We start from the raw sequence: 14,759 nt of genomic DNA, 5'->3' as shown, positions 1-14,759 counted from the left end.
AGAGAGAGAGAGAGAGAGAGAGAGAGAGAGAGAGAGAGAGAAAGAGAGAGAGACAGACAGACAGAGAGAGAGACAGAGAGAGAGAGAGAAAGGAAGAGAGGTAGAGAGAGAGAGACATGGTCTCTTGGAAACAAGGAAGGGGAGAGAATTCAAGTCTAGAATTATTTTTTTCTTTCTACTGGCTTTATTTCCAGGTGTTGCTGGCTGCTCAGTCCTGCTTCCTTAGAAAAGAACTTCTTCAGTTGGTTGGGCCTCCTTGCCAATGGTGATTATGTCCTTCCCACCCTGGGCTCCCTTTACCAAGATAGGAAGTGACAGGCAGGGAGACCTCCTGCTCCTGGGTTCTTGGGAAGGGAATACAAAGCATTATATCAAACATTGCCACCAGGCCAGCTCTTTTGGGTTGCATTAGGCAGTCAAGCATTTTGCTGCCTGCTGAATGTCATCTCATTTAACATTTTGTTAAACAACTTCTAAAGGTCTTAACAATATGACAGATGGGCCATTGATGGGGTTCTTAGTAGCTAAGTACCAGTTTGGCTGGGCTGGATTGTGTTTATTGTTCATTAAGTGTTATTTAAAGAACTCAAACCTTATGCCTCCAACCCCCCTGCACACCCCTTAATACACACTTTCTGTGGGACCCCAGGGTGTCGCATTAGAAGTCTATTTCTATAGAAAAACACAGCAGAAAGGAAAGGGTAGAGAGAGGCTCATAAAGGAGAAGAAATGAGAAGACAAGGGGGAAGAAGTAGACAGAGGCAGAAAAAAGTGTGTGTGTGTGTGTGTGTGTGTGTGTGTGTGTGTGTGTGTGTCTAGAGGGAAGTTATGGTTTAAAGGCAAGCATATGGCCAAGTGAGACAGAACAAAATGGATTACTTTCTGCAGATGGCTGTTTGTCTTAGCTTCATCTCTAGTGAGGTCATCTTCCACCTTGCTCCCAAATTCAGGGGAAGGAAAGAGGACACCTCTGTGCAACGAAAACTACTCATTGCCCTGATGGCAGGTGTTCTCTATGTATCCTGTGTCTTGTATTCCCAGTTAACTGTAAGTGATTGGAGAGCATTAACTCTTCTCCTTTAGTTTCCCCTACAAAATGGTTAACAATGTCAAGCCTAGAAGAAGCATTGGTCAGGATGGTTTTTCAAACAGTACAGTTTTGTGTTTATTTATTAATGTCTAGATGCAAAGAACTAGGCCATGGGAGCCAGGGCTATTTGATTGGCTGGAACCAAAGTTGTTTTAACCAACTTTCTTCCAGCTTTGTCTGGGGATCCCAGAGTCCTCCAGTGACTTGAGAATTAGAATTTTACCACAATTTGGCTTTGTCAAGAGCAAAGCTACAGCCAAAGACAGAAGAAATGGTGGGAACATTGGTTGTACTCACAATGTGGTAGATCATCGTAACAATATACATTTTCTTTCCTTTCTTTTCTTTCTTTCTTTTTTTGGTCAATCATGAAGCTTGAACTCAGGGCCTAAGTGCTGTCCCTGAGCTTTTTTGCTCAAGGCTAGTGCTCTACCACTTTGTGTCACAGCTATACTTCTGGTTTTCTTCTCCTTAATTGGAGGTAAGAGTATCACAGACTTTCCTGACCAGACTAGTCCATGATCCTCAGATCCCAGCCTCCTGAGTAGCTAGGATTATAGACATGAGCTACCAGTGTCTGGAAATATTATGTATTTTCTTAGAGATTGCCACTCTAGAATGTCAAGAGGAGAGAGAAGGCCTTAGAGAACATTGGGGCTTCTAGAGACTTCAGGAACCCACCTATTTCAATGGCTTTTCATAATCAGGTGAGAAGGTCTCAGAGCTGACCCTGGTCATGTGGTCAGTCAGCAGGGAATGGGAGCCCACATCCTACTTATAGTGCTTCCCAGGATTCAGCCAGAACTCTTTGATTGAGAGTGACAGAAACGAACCGTTTAAACAAAAGCAAAAGAACAAAAATCTTTAAGGTCACATCGCTGGGAAGACTGAAGGTTCTAGGAAGATCTGAGGACTTGTTGATTCTTTCTCTGCCTTTTAACTGCTAGATTGCCTCCTTGCCCAGACCTTCCCTACATGATACAAAAGTGACTCTTTTCATATTTTTCCCCTACCTACATACCTAGTTTGGCAATTCCAGTAGATGGAGGGGAGCTTTTTTCTTGCTGATTTTAGCATGGGAGAATTGACTTGCTTTGACCAGCTCTGTCTTTGAACCTGCTGCCGTCCTGAGGCTGACAACAAATTTCTTCTGGATCAAATTTTAAGACTCTTCTCTGAATAGTCTTCCTAAGTAGGTCTTGACCTCTGTGACTATCTTTGTGTCTCTCAGTTGTAGTATGAATTCTGTTGATTTATCTAAATCTCCCACTTAGATATCTCATCACTCTCAATGTCAGACCAAAATTACTCATCTTTCACCTTCCTTCGAGTGATTGTCTTCCTTCAGTAAGGATTCTGATAGGTCTTTAATAAGTCTCCAGTATTATGTTTATGTATCCTGAATTAATTTTTCTTTGCTTTATGTTTTGGTGGTCCTAGGGTTTGAACTCAGGGCTTTGCACTTGCTGGGCAGGTATCCTATCACTTACGCCACTCGTTCAGCCCAGTGATATTTTTCTTTAACAGAGGAAGGGAGAAAATGGTTGTATCTGAACTATGTCATAGGGAAAAGTGGTAAGAAAGAAGGTAAGATATGGCAAAAATAATGACCTCAATACCACATAATGAGAGGACATTTTTTTCCGGGGTTCGGATACGAGGTCTCTGAGATTCTCTTGGGAAGCCCACGTGTCTTTTTGAAGGGTCTTTGTGTTCTTCTTTTGGGCTTACCCTGTTGCGGAGGCTTCCCCTGTTCATGAGGGAGGGAATGAGGCTGTGGGCTTTATGGGATCAGTCTTGATTTTCCTGCCTTGGGTAGAAGAGAAACCTGAAGATGGAATCTAAGATCTTTCTTTCTAGATCTCTCTGTGTATAGCCAATAGGATACAATAATGGAATTCAGTGTAGGTCTGTAAGTACTTCTTGATCAGCTTTCTATACAGCCACAGTGTTAGGTGCCAGAAATCATAAGGAAATTAGATAGTTCAAATTGCTATCTCATTCAGATCTAAGGACATATGTGTCATGAACAAAGAAATAATGATAGTGGCATGTGTGGGGAGATATACTTTTTGGAGGATTTTGGAATACTCAGGAATGGCCTCCCAGATGGTATAATTTTCACATTGGAATGATGTGTCTGGAATGGAAGGATTATTAGAAATATGAAAGGAGAAAGTATTGTATGCAGAAATGATAAACTGAGGAGAGTCTTTACCCAGAGACAGAAAAGCCTGTCTAGAGACCTGTGAATATTCCAGTTTGATTGGAGCAAAGATGAGAAAGTACAGAATAAGGAGAGAGATACTGAGAAGCCACACAGGAAGAAAGAAGCAGACCCTCAGCTAAGGTGGTAGCAGAAGAAAAGGCAGATACCAGCTGACTTGCAACATTCTTTAGGGAGCATACTAATTCTTATTGAGATGGGTCCTTCATATTGGACAAATAAAACTTAATTGTTAGGATTTTGTGGAGGCAAAGTTCGCATCATTACAGACTTGCTTATAGGTTGACCAAAAAAAGAGGCATTATTGGAAGACAAATACACATACACGTTTGTCAAGCATTAATTTCAAAAATATATTTCAGGAACTATATGTCCTATCTTAGCACTTATTTGTTGTTGATATTATTGGACCTGAGTAGTTTGAGAATGTATTAAGGCCGATTCATAAGACTTTGTAAAAATCATCTCTTTTACTCCTGATTACTGGGACTAGTAATTTAGGATATTATCTAAAAATCATGTTTCATAAAGCTTCTATTAAATGATTGGTAGTATATCAATTGTTTTGCTTCTGACTATGTCCTTGATGTGTAGAAGGAATTCCTCTCTCTGGCTGACTTAGACTTTTATATGCTGGTGGCTAAGTACTTCTTCCCTTCCTTCCATCAATGTTGATTGTGCTTTACTTATGCCCGAAACTTAGTGTTAGCTCTGTGAATACAAAAAGATAATAGAAATATATCTTACTTTTTCACAAAAAGCTTTTTTTCCCCTTTAATGCTGGTCCTGAGCTTGAACTCAAGGCCTGGGTGCTGTCCCAGAGCTTTTTTTTTTCCTTTCTGCTGAAGGCGAGCACTCTACCACTAGAGTCACAGCTCCACTTCTGGAATTTTGGTGGTTAACTGCAGATAAGTGATTCATTCACTTTCCTGCCAAGGCTAACAATGAATCATGATCTTTAGATCTCAACCTCCCAGGTAGTTATGATTACAGGTGTGAGTTACCAGTGCCTGGCCACAAAAAGATTTAAATAGTAGATTAAGAAGAGGTGTCACTCAGTACATGCTAAATTTGCTAGAGTCACAAGAGAAGGAAATGGAGGGAGAGAAGTGGTGGAGATGCTTTGTGTCAGGGACAGGATATACTGCATTACGAAGGGTTTGCTCTTTCATACTGTGTTTTGTCCTGAAAAATCTAGATAGCTGGCTCTCCTTCTTTAGCTCATGAGAACTTGCATGGCTGTTGTGACTTCTGTTACCTTCTTCCTCCTCACACACTGCTGGGGTTTATTGTTTACATGGGTATAGCCCTCTACATGGGGATTCTTGCCCAGCATGCACCTGGGCATTTATCTGTGGGCATGCTACAGCTTTTTGCATTTTTAGAAGTGGGCCATCCTGCCATGTTATGATTGGGGGTTGGGGATGTTTCCCTGGAAACTTGTGCTGATATACTTCATATGTGGCTTCTGGATCCAAGTAAACTGGACCCTTCTAAACAGCCAGCTTTCTGGGTGTTTAAACTTGCCTTGCCTTGATTGATACAATAGAAATGAGAGAGAGAGAGAAAGTAAAAGAGAATCCATACACATTTTAGTACAAAGGGTGACATCAGGCTAGATTTTAGGTCTTCAGGAGGAAAGTAGGGCCCCTCTCAGGGAACCCATAGTGAATGTCACCCACCCAGAAGCTGTTGGGTGGCTATAGATTGTCCCCACATTCCCTGAAGTCAGAAAATTAAACCCAGCCTCATTCTTGGCAAAGATTTGTCTAAAAAGCAAAACCAACTGGAAACTGACTGCCAATAGGCCCAAATGTGGAAAGACCACTGGGTAGGTATAGAAGTGACCGCTCCTGACTTAATGTGGGGTATGTGTTGTGGTAGACACATTTTGCATTTGTATGTATCACCACTTTCTCTTTTCCATCCCAGTATTGGAAAGCCTCTGTGGCATTGCTGGCTGCTGCTTTGGCAATGTTGGCAAACTCCTGATTTGTGAGTGGAGTTAGGGCCACAGCCCCTACACATGATATCTTGTTATATTTTTAAACATTTAAAAATGAGTCAATTAAAAACTGGATTATTAGGTAAAAACTGGATTATTAGGTAAAAACTGGATTATTAGGTAAAATTTCCTGGAATCCTCTGAAACACCAAAAGTATAAGTAACATTAAGACTGTATTCCTGCACAGATCCAGTGATCACACGCTCACTCCTGACTCTTTTTCTACACACTTCTGATGAGGTTTTTGTCTATTGTACTTGGCTCTTTTTCACCTGTTTAATAAGTTATCTGTCTAGGCCCTGTTGGTTTCTGAGTTTGTGACTTCCACCCTAACAAAGAAATATTAAGTCACTGGCGATAGGGAAGAACAATAAAGCAGACTAGAAATAACTCAATGAATGCCTCAAGGGGATTTGTTTCTATCTTAAAACACAGAAGATGGGGGCTGGGAAGGTGGCTCAGTGGTAGAGTGCTTGCCTTGCGTGCATGAGGCCCTGAGTTCGATTCCTCAACACTACATAAGCAGAAAAAACTGGAAGTGGAGCTGTGGCTCAAGTGGTAGAGCACTAGCCTTGAGCTGAAGAGCTGAGGGACAGTGCCCAGGCCCAGAGTTCAGGCCCCATGACCTACAAACAAAAACAAAAAACAAACACAGAAGACATGTTCTAGCTATCTTTATTGGAAGCCAAGTCCAGATCTCTGCTGGCTCTTTCTTCAGTAGCAGCAATGGAAAGTTCCTATACTTCCAGGGTCATGAATCTGGAGTTTTGACTCTCTTTGAGAAGATTTAAGCCCTTGGTTTCTGTTTACTCCTGGCAAGCAGGATGAAAATAGATGACAGGAGCATCTGATATTGTCTTCCCTCTTCCATTCTCAGAATCTGAATCATTGTTTCATTTCTCATTATTTCTAGAATGCTGTGGCTTTCCCTGTCACAAGACCTTTTTATTTCCTGGGCCAGCAAGTGGCTACAGGGTGTAGGTAGGAAAGATCTGCAGTATTACATATGGATCTGATTAATTTTCATATTTTGTCTCATTCAAACTGTCTCATCGTTCCCTAACTTTTTTGTCTTTTTGCTCAAACTTTGGATTTGAAATAACAAAATATTACAGTTGAGGTGTGAACGTTGCCCTTTAAAGTTTTTTCTTTTCTATTTTTCTCTATGACCAGGCTTTATAAAAAGCTATTTTACTCTAAGAAATTAGGTTTCTGGTTATCAGGAGCCCTAAATAGACATGAATTACAAGAACGTCCTTTGAAAACCCCATGCAGCACTTGTTTCATTAAATTCCATGAAGCGACCTTAATTTAGTGGAACACTGGATAGGCTGTTCTTTTAACCTATTATCACTTTGGCCAGGCCCATAAACCATATTCATGGATGATTCCATCAAGAAGGACAACAGTGGGATTAATATTATTTCAGGATACAGTAAATGCCACAATGATGAAGCTGTTTAAGATCTGGTGCTCACGGTGTCACACTGAATGCATTGACATTTACTCTGCTATCACTTCATTTCCAATATTCCTTCCAAATCAGCCGATGCTAATGTGCCAGTGTGTGTGCAGAATACAATTGGGGTGGGGGTGGGGAGACGGGAAGGGATGGTACAAATCCGTTTGCCTTCCCTTTTTTTTTTTTTTGGTATTTAGAGTGGGCAACTATACATAGATAGGCTTTTACATTTACTGGACTCTTACTGGACTCTAAGATCTCAGTGTTAGGCTTACACATCCTCAGGAGTTGGTTTTCTCCTGGAACTGGATAAAAACTGGTCATAGGTCCTTCTCATTGTAACTGAACAGGTTAAAATTGCTTTGATATGAACTAAGAAAGCATTTCTTTGAGTCCCTAGCCTGTTGATATATTGGAATTGAGCTCCTGGGAAAATGGAAACATTTATAAAGGTATGCCATTTTTCGAAGGTTTGGTTTGTGATATTTCTTGAATCCTCTTCACTTTGATGCCCCTGACGGTGGTATAGGCCTAAAGATTTACTAAAGATACTGAGTATCTGAAAGCACATTGGTGGATTTTGGGATTTTCTGTTGAAGTAGCCAAGATGTTATTTACAATGTTATTACTCTTACCTCCTCTTTCAAGGGCTCTAGGTCCTGGTTTTGAAAGGGGAGATTCCTCAGGTTGGAAAGAAAGGTTATCAAATTTTAGTGTGTCTGAAGATCACCTGATGTGCTCATCATAGCAACTGTCGTCTGGGATTTTCCAATCCAGAAAGTCTGGCATGAGGATTGTGAGTGGGCATAGCATCCAACTCCCAGGTGAGGCAGGGCCTCTGGGCTGTGAATCACCAACTACTGCCTATCTTCTCGTTAGATAGGCTTTGGTATATGACTAAAAAGGGATTTTTAATATTGTCTTAAGGCAGTCTGCTCTATCTTTGAACAACTCTAAATATGCATTTGTTACATTGTTGCTCAAGTTTATGCTCTGGATTTACCAAATTCTGTTGAGCTCTAGGCCTTGGTCCTAAAGAATATTCTTGGCAAGGTATGGAAATATCCCTGCTAATGAAAGAAAGCTTGGGCTTCCTATTTATAATCTCAGGGGAACTCTCTAACAGGAAGGGATAGCTTATCTGGGGTAACTTGTCTCTTATTACCTGCCTCAGATGCTCTCATTACCAGTTTTTACTCTCTCTCTCTGTCTCTCTCTCTCTCTCTGTCCATCTGGATGAGGAAACTAAAATGTGGAGAAATGAAGTTGCCCATTTAACATAATGGTGAATAAAGCTAGTTCAAGTAACCTATTCTTCAGCCAAGGGGCATTTCTATAAAACCAGATGGCCTGACATGAATAATCAAATAATAATTTAAATATGCTAATATATATGCAACATAAAGCTTACATACAATATTTTAACCATTTCTAGATATTCAGTTCAGATAGGTGTAAAGTGTGTGTGTATATATACATATATATATATGATATTATCATACTACTGGCACCATTATCTATCTTTAGAATGGTTTTATTTTCTTACGTGGAAACTGTACTTAATCTCCCTTCCTCTAGCTCTTGGTAGTGTGTGTATGAATCTGCCTATTTTAGGCAACTCATTTTAGTGGAATTATATAGTATTTGTCCCTTTATGTTTGACTTAGTATCATGCCTATAAGGCTCATCTATGTTATAGCAAATGACACAAATTTTCTTCTTTTTAAAAAGCCAAATCGTTTTTTATTGTGTAAATATATGTTTTGTTTATCAACTCATCTGTCCATGGGTATTTGGATAGTTTCCACCTTTTAGTAATTATAAATAATACTGCTATGGACATTGGCATGAAAAACTAATGTTCTCTTTGGGATCTTGTTGACAATTATGTAGGCATCTATCTGAGAGTAGAATTGATGGATCATATGATTATTCTGGGTTTAACTTTTTAAGCAACTCCTAAACTGTTCACAGATATTCTTTGATTATCTAACACTTTGAATATTAGTGACACAGTGGCATACAGAAAAACACCTGAAATTTTGAAACCTCCCAATGGTGGAAGAAGAATAGTATAAATGCAGGTTGTCACAGAAAGTTGTAAGACTGATGTAGAATAATAGTTAAGAATTGTGAGAGTCACAGAAGGGTCAGGTTAACTCTAGGGGAGTCAGAAAAGGCTTCCTAATTGGGGATGACCTTGAAGAAATGGATAATGAAAGGTTAGTGACTAGAAAGGATATCAGATTTGGGGTTAACATTATTCTATTTTGGTTGCAGGGAACACTATGGAAAAAGGGATAGCAATTGCTTAAGATAGGGTTAGGAAGTCTCCAAAATTTATTTTATACATGATCTATGTATGCATATAACTATAGAGCAGAACCTTCAAGCTGTTGCTGGCACTGCTGGGGGCCACAAATGGGTAAAATGGTTCATACAAAGCCAGACCTGTTAAGTATGAGTCTTGGAGAAAATCTGGGCTCAATCTTTATTTTTATGGCATTCATTTTCTTATATGAAAAATAAGAATAGCATTAACTACTCTCTTTTGTACATGAATGTTTTGTGAACATTTGATATAAGTGCCTGAAAATGTTCACAAGAGTATAAAGCATATGCTAACAATCTATTAATATGCTGTTTGGGGAAAATACTGTAAGTATGAGGCAGATTCTATTTTCCAAAGATAGCTCCTACCATATTTCTAATCTCACCTGCTGTTTCCAATCAGAAGAAAAGCCAATATTATTTCTCTTTGAAACTGGATGCTCCTTGGTGAAGGTGAAAAGAGAGTGTGTGGATTCTGAGTTGGTTATTAGGTAACATGGCTTCTGACTGCCTTTCTGTTCCTCCTGGGAACCCAGCCACCATGAGAGGAGGAAGTTCAGACTGTGAAGAGGAGTGGTGCATAGATTTTTGTAGCTTCAGCCAACATAATTTGCAAGAGATATGGATGCAAGAGATACAAATGCAGAGGCTCTACATGCTTCAAGCTCAGTCTTTGGCTCTTCAAGTTGAGAGCTGAGTCATCATGAAGCAGAGACAAATTGTCTGCATTTTACTCTAGATTTCTGACCCACAGTCTTCATGAACATCGTAAATGATTGGTTCACACTATTAAATTTGGGCTGTCATAGGGGTTGGAAAGGTTGTGTGAATGTATGTATGTATATATGAGTGTGTTTGAACTCATAGCCACACTCAGGTATGACCTATGGCCCTAGGACCTACTGGATGGGAAAGGCTTTGCACATATCTTTCTCTTCTAGTGCAGTCTAATAAACCAGCTCACAATAGTCCTCACCTTTTCAAGAGCTGAGTGTCTCAGCCTTTTAAAAGTGACTGCTTTGATCCTCAGGAAAGATGAATTGGATGATATAATTCTCTAATTTTGCTTGAGTCAGCTTCTTCATGCTCCCCACTTTCTTTCACATTTCTCCACATTTCCTTTCCACATTCCCATTCTCCTGCCCCTTCCCTTTTACTCTTTCTTCTCTTTTTGTTCCATCCTTTCTTGATTTTCTTTTATGAATAATTTGTTTTAATTTTGACATCAATCGTGGTAAGTAGAGGTAAGAGGATACTTGTTCCCATTCTGCAATGACAGGATTGTTTCTTCGCATTGGCTGATTTGGTTTAGGAGGGAAAACATAAAGAGTGAGATCTGTGGGGCTGTTTCTTTGGTGGGGTAGGGACTAATTTGGAGGTGAAGGAGAAGGGTGGGTAGCATGATGATGCAGAAAGATGAGAATGAGGAACTTTTTGTCCAACCTCATTACCACTTGAGAAGCAGACAGGGAGTAGGAGTCCTGGATCTTTCTATGAGATACAGAAATTTTCTGATGTGTCACCTATAGGAGTTTGGCTGCATAAAACCTCTGAGCACTACCATAGCCTGAAAGGATAGGCGTTACTGGGCTCTTCTCTGCAACCAGAATGGAGTGCTCTTGTGCTTGCAGCTCATCCATCTTACACAGGACAGGTTCCCTAGAAAACACTTCAGATTCATTTTCCATTTCCAGGTGGTTAATATAAACAAAGTTGGAATTTCAACTCTTGCCTCTGTGGAGCAGTTGATAAATAGATGCTTTCTGTGGGCCAGCTACACAGATTCTCTCTGTGTAGCTGAACCAAGTTGCTTTACTAGATAGAAGGCAGCGAATCGAGTTTATTTTTGGCTTTGTTAATTTACAAGCATATCCTGCTCTGCTCTTCAACTTGATCTGAGCCATGAGGTCAATGGGTTTAGACTCTGGCTGTTCAACATTGATTTCTTTCAAGGTAGGCTGATAAGAACTCAGGATCACATACTAAGAAGCCAGCTTCCCATTTCCCATTCTGTCTATATGAAGAGCGGGCTTGGCTATTTGTAGTATGGGCTGGATCTGTTCCCACTCCCCTCTTTTAGCCCCTTCTTAAAGTTGGATGCTTCCTCCCCTACCACCCTCTTTGTTCTTTGGGACATTGTTGAGCGGGTCAGAGTTGGAATGCTCACCCAGTCAGTAGGCCAAGCAGCTGGGTGCTGTCAGCTTATGCTGGCAGCAGCGGATGCACAGCTTCTATCATCAGTCCTTTGAAGGATGACACTCAGGTGCAGCAGGCCGGCTTTGAACAAGGATTCTAGGTGTGGGGAGAGCCAAAGGAAACAGGCTTGGCATTTCAAGGCCTGCTTTAGTTTCTGTTTCCTTTTTTAAGACCATGAGCCTTTGGAAGCTTTACAACATTAACAATCTGGCTGAGTGGGGACGGTCTGCCTCCCTCCGTGCGCTGAGCTGGTGAGAGGCAAGCATCTGGCTGACACCGACGAAAGGCAGGACATTCAGAATTACATCTCAGTACTTTCTGTTTCGGTTCAGAGCTCTTTCACCTGGCAATGTGGTGGACCAGCTGAGAGAAGACTTGTAGGCCAAAAAATAGACTTAAGTTTTGAATTAGGGACACTGTGGGCTCAGGGATGGGGCTCTTGAGAGAGCCCAGATGTTGGGGGCTCTTCTCCTTATGTGGTGTCACAGACAGGGCTGTAGGTGGTAGAGAGAATCAAGGATATTTTACATGGGGTTCTTTTCTAATCGGCTCCTCTGTCTTCTTTTTTCAAGAACACCTATGGTCTTTGCTTGCTTTCTAACAAGATCCCTGACCGCAGAGCCACGGGCCTTGCCCTCGGCTCAGAGTGTAGCCAACTATAAACAAAGGAGGGGAGTACCTGGTGTCAAACATTATGTTTACTAAACAAAACCGACAAGTTCTCCTTGTTTCGTGAGAATGCCCTGTAGCTCTCAATCCCCCAGAGCTGGAGAGGATCCATTTTATTGAGCTTCATAATGACAGCGCTGGCTGGAACAGCTGGGTAGTTTGTATTAGCTCTAAGAGACTCGGGAGGGCAGTTTTTCTTTAGAAAAATTATGTTTTTCATTTAGACCAACAACAGCCTGGCTGTCTCAGCATACCTTTTATAATCTTCTGAAGAGTGGTAAAATCATAGTGTAGACTGTTCTTCCTATAGTAGGGTGGGTAGAATTAGATACTAACAGTAAAAGAGATGTGGTTAAATTCAAATTTTAGATAAATAACAAATACTCTTCAAATAAATGCTATGTAACATTTGGGACATAGTTATTCTGAAAAGTATTGTTGGTTTATTAGAAACTCAGCTATAACTAGGCAGTCTGTATTTTATTGGTAATATAACATATAATGATTACTTTTTTTCTTTTTACTTTTTTGCTGGTCCTGGGGCTTGAACTCTGGGCCTGGGCACTGTCCCTGAGCTCTTTGGCTCAAAGCTAGTGCTCTATCACTTGAGCCACAGTACTACTTCTGGTTTTCTGTAGTTAATTGGAGGTAAGAGTCTCATGGACTTTCCTGCCCTGGCTGGCTTCGCAAACAACAATCCTCAGATCTCAGACTCTTGAGTAGCTAGGATTACAGACATGAGCCACCAGCACCTGGCCATATAATGACTTTTAAAGTGTCCTCTGCTTGTATACTTTTGGTGACAGGAGAATTGCTACTTAAAAAAAAATCATTCCATCATTAGACAGCTGTAGTTACTAGAAAACTTGTCTACACATTTAGATGATATCTCCTAGTATGAAATGCAATGTGTCTGATCCATCTTGCTATATTACAACATTTCAAATATTTAACAGCTTGAATTTTCCCTGAAAATTAAGCCTGAAGTCTGAAGTTTTCTTTGGTGATGTGACTTCAGGGCTGTGGTCCTCAACACATGTGCACAAGCTTGTTTAGAGCTCTAGTAATCAGGTGGGATTTGGCAGCATGAATCAACAAGACTTTGAACTTCTTGTCAATGGCTCATGGACACTGTGCCAAGGGATTGCTGGCCTCATGTTACTGACTCTGTGACAACCATTTCAACCATTCCTGGAGAGAGAGAGAGAAAAGAGAGAGAGAGAGAGAGAGACAGAGACAGAGAGACGGAGACAGAGACAGAGAGACGGAGACAGAGACAGAGAGTCAGTCCATAGTCTTGGATATGCCAAGTGTAAAGTTGGCAGCTAGGTCCTTATTTCAGATGATGGTTGGAAGTTAGGACAATTAGTGTTTTACAAAGTCATGTCAGATATTTAGGAAACACTCCATCACAAGAATACACATTTCTGTTTTCAGATCATATTGCAATCTTGGGCAAGAGACACTAAGATGAATGCAGAGATTTGGTACAGACTAACTGTGAGAGTTTGGGAAAGTCAGTTCACCCATGACTCTCAGCATCTTTGTCTGCAAAATAAAGAACTTGAAAGAATTCTCTAAGCAAAAGATTGTCTCAAGACTGTGGGTATGGCTATTGAACCCACAAAGTAGACAGGAGTAAAATGGATTTAAAAATAAAAGCAACAAGGGAAGAGACTATAACTATTCTAGCTCTAAAGCGAAGTTTGGGGTCCTTAATGTTCCTTGGGCAGGAAGCAGGATTAGAAGATTAAGTGTGGGCTACCCCTTGGTGCCTATGTGTGAACACCTTATTACTGGTGCATGACAAGGTAAATATAGGAACTGGGAAGTGTTTTGAGGCATTTAAATCTACTTGACATGGCTGCTACATCCAAGTGTATGATTAGTGGGCTGTCTCACTGACTAGGGTGTAGGCCTCTTTGATTGTTATTGAACTTGTGGGTGGAAAGAAGCATATGATGTGAGTTTTATATGAGTCACTCACCATAGGACCATGTCTTAGTCTGAAATGGATTAGAAATAAAAAGGAATAAGAACTTCCACCTGGTGTGTCATATGCAAATTCTAAGTGTGCTTCCCTGTTGGGCCCCTAGATCCTGTGGTGTCTAGGAAAGGCCCTGGGCAGAGTGAGCCATGGCCTTTAGATTACATTGCTATGAGTAATGAGCACACCAGGCAAGTACCATTTTCAGTGTGAGCCATGATGTGAATAATGATGGAAAATGCAACCCTATTCCCTGCACAAATAGACATGGACAGACTGTGGGCTGGCAGTGACTCAGGATGTAGTTTCCAATTGAATTGTCCCCATCCAGTGGCATTCTGCCCTTAAGCAGAAATGTCAAAACTTGTCTTCCTCTCATGTCTCCCTTTCTTTTAAAGTTCAATGTATATTTAGCATAGAAATAAATAGACATGTATTCTAGAATCAAGTTGTATTAAAATAGAATCATGAGTTATGTGTACCTTCTCTCCTCGAGTCCCCATTGTAATTCCCCAGATGTAACTACAGTCAAGTACGAACTTCAGTGTTAGCAGGTAGAGAGGACTATAGAAAGAAGCTCGGGGGGGGGGGTCTCAAGCTGGAAGGTTCCACTAGGCATTGTGGGGAGGGTAGGTGAAATTCTAAGCACAATGCAGTTGGACCATACAGCACCCCAGGCCTCCCTCATCAATCCAGCACAGCCAGGAACCAACCTTTTTTTTTTAATTTAATTTTATTTTATTTGTGAACATACTGTACAGAGGGGTTACAATTACATGGACAGGATAATG

This window comes from Dipodomys ordii, unplaced genomic scaffold (genome assembly GCF_000151885.1).
Source record: "Dipodomys ordii isolate 6190 unplaced genomic scaffold, Dord_2.0 Scaffold63, whole genome shotgun sequence".
Taxonomy (NCBI): Eukaryota; Metazoa; Chordata; class Mammalia; order Rodentia; family Heteromyidae; genus Dipodomys; species Dipodomys ordii.
This window is presented reverse-complemented; position numbering follows the sequence as displayed.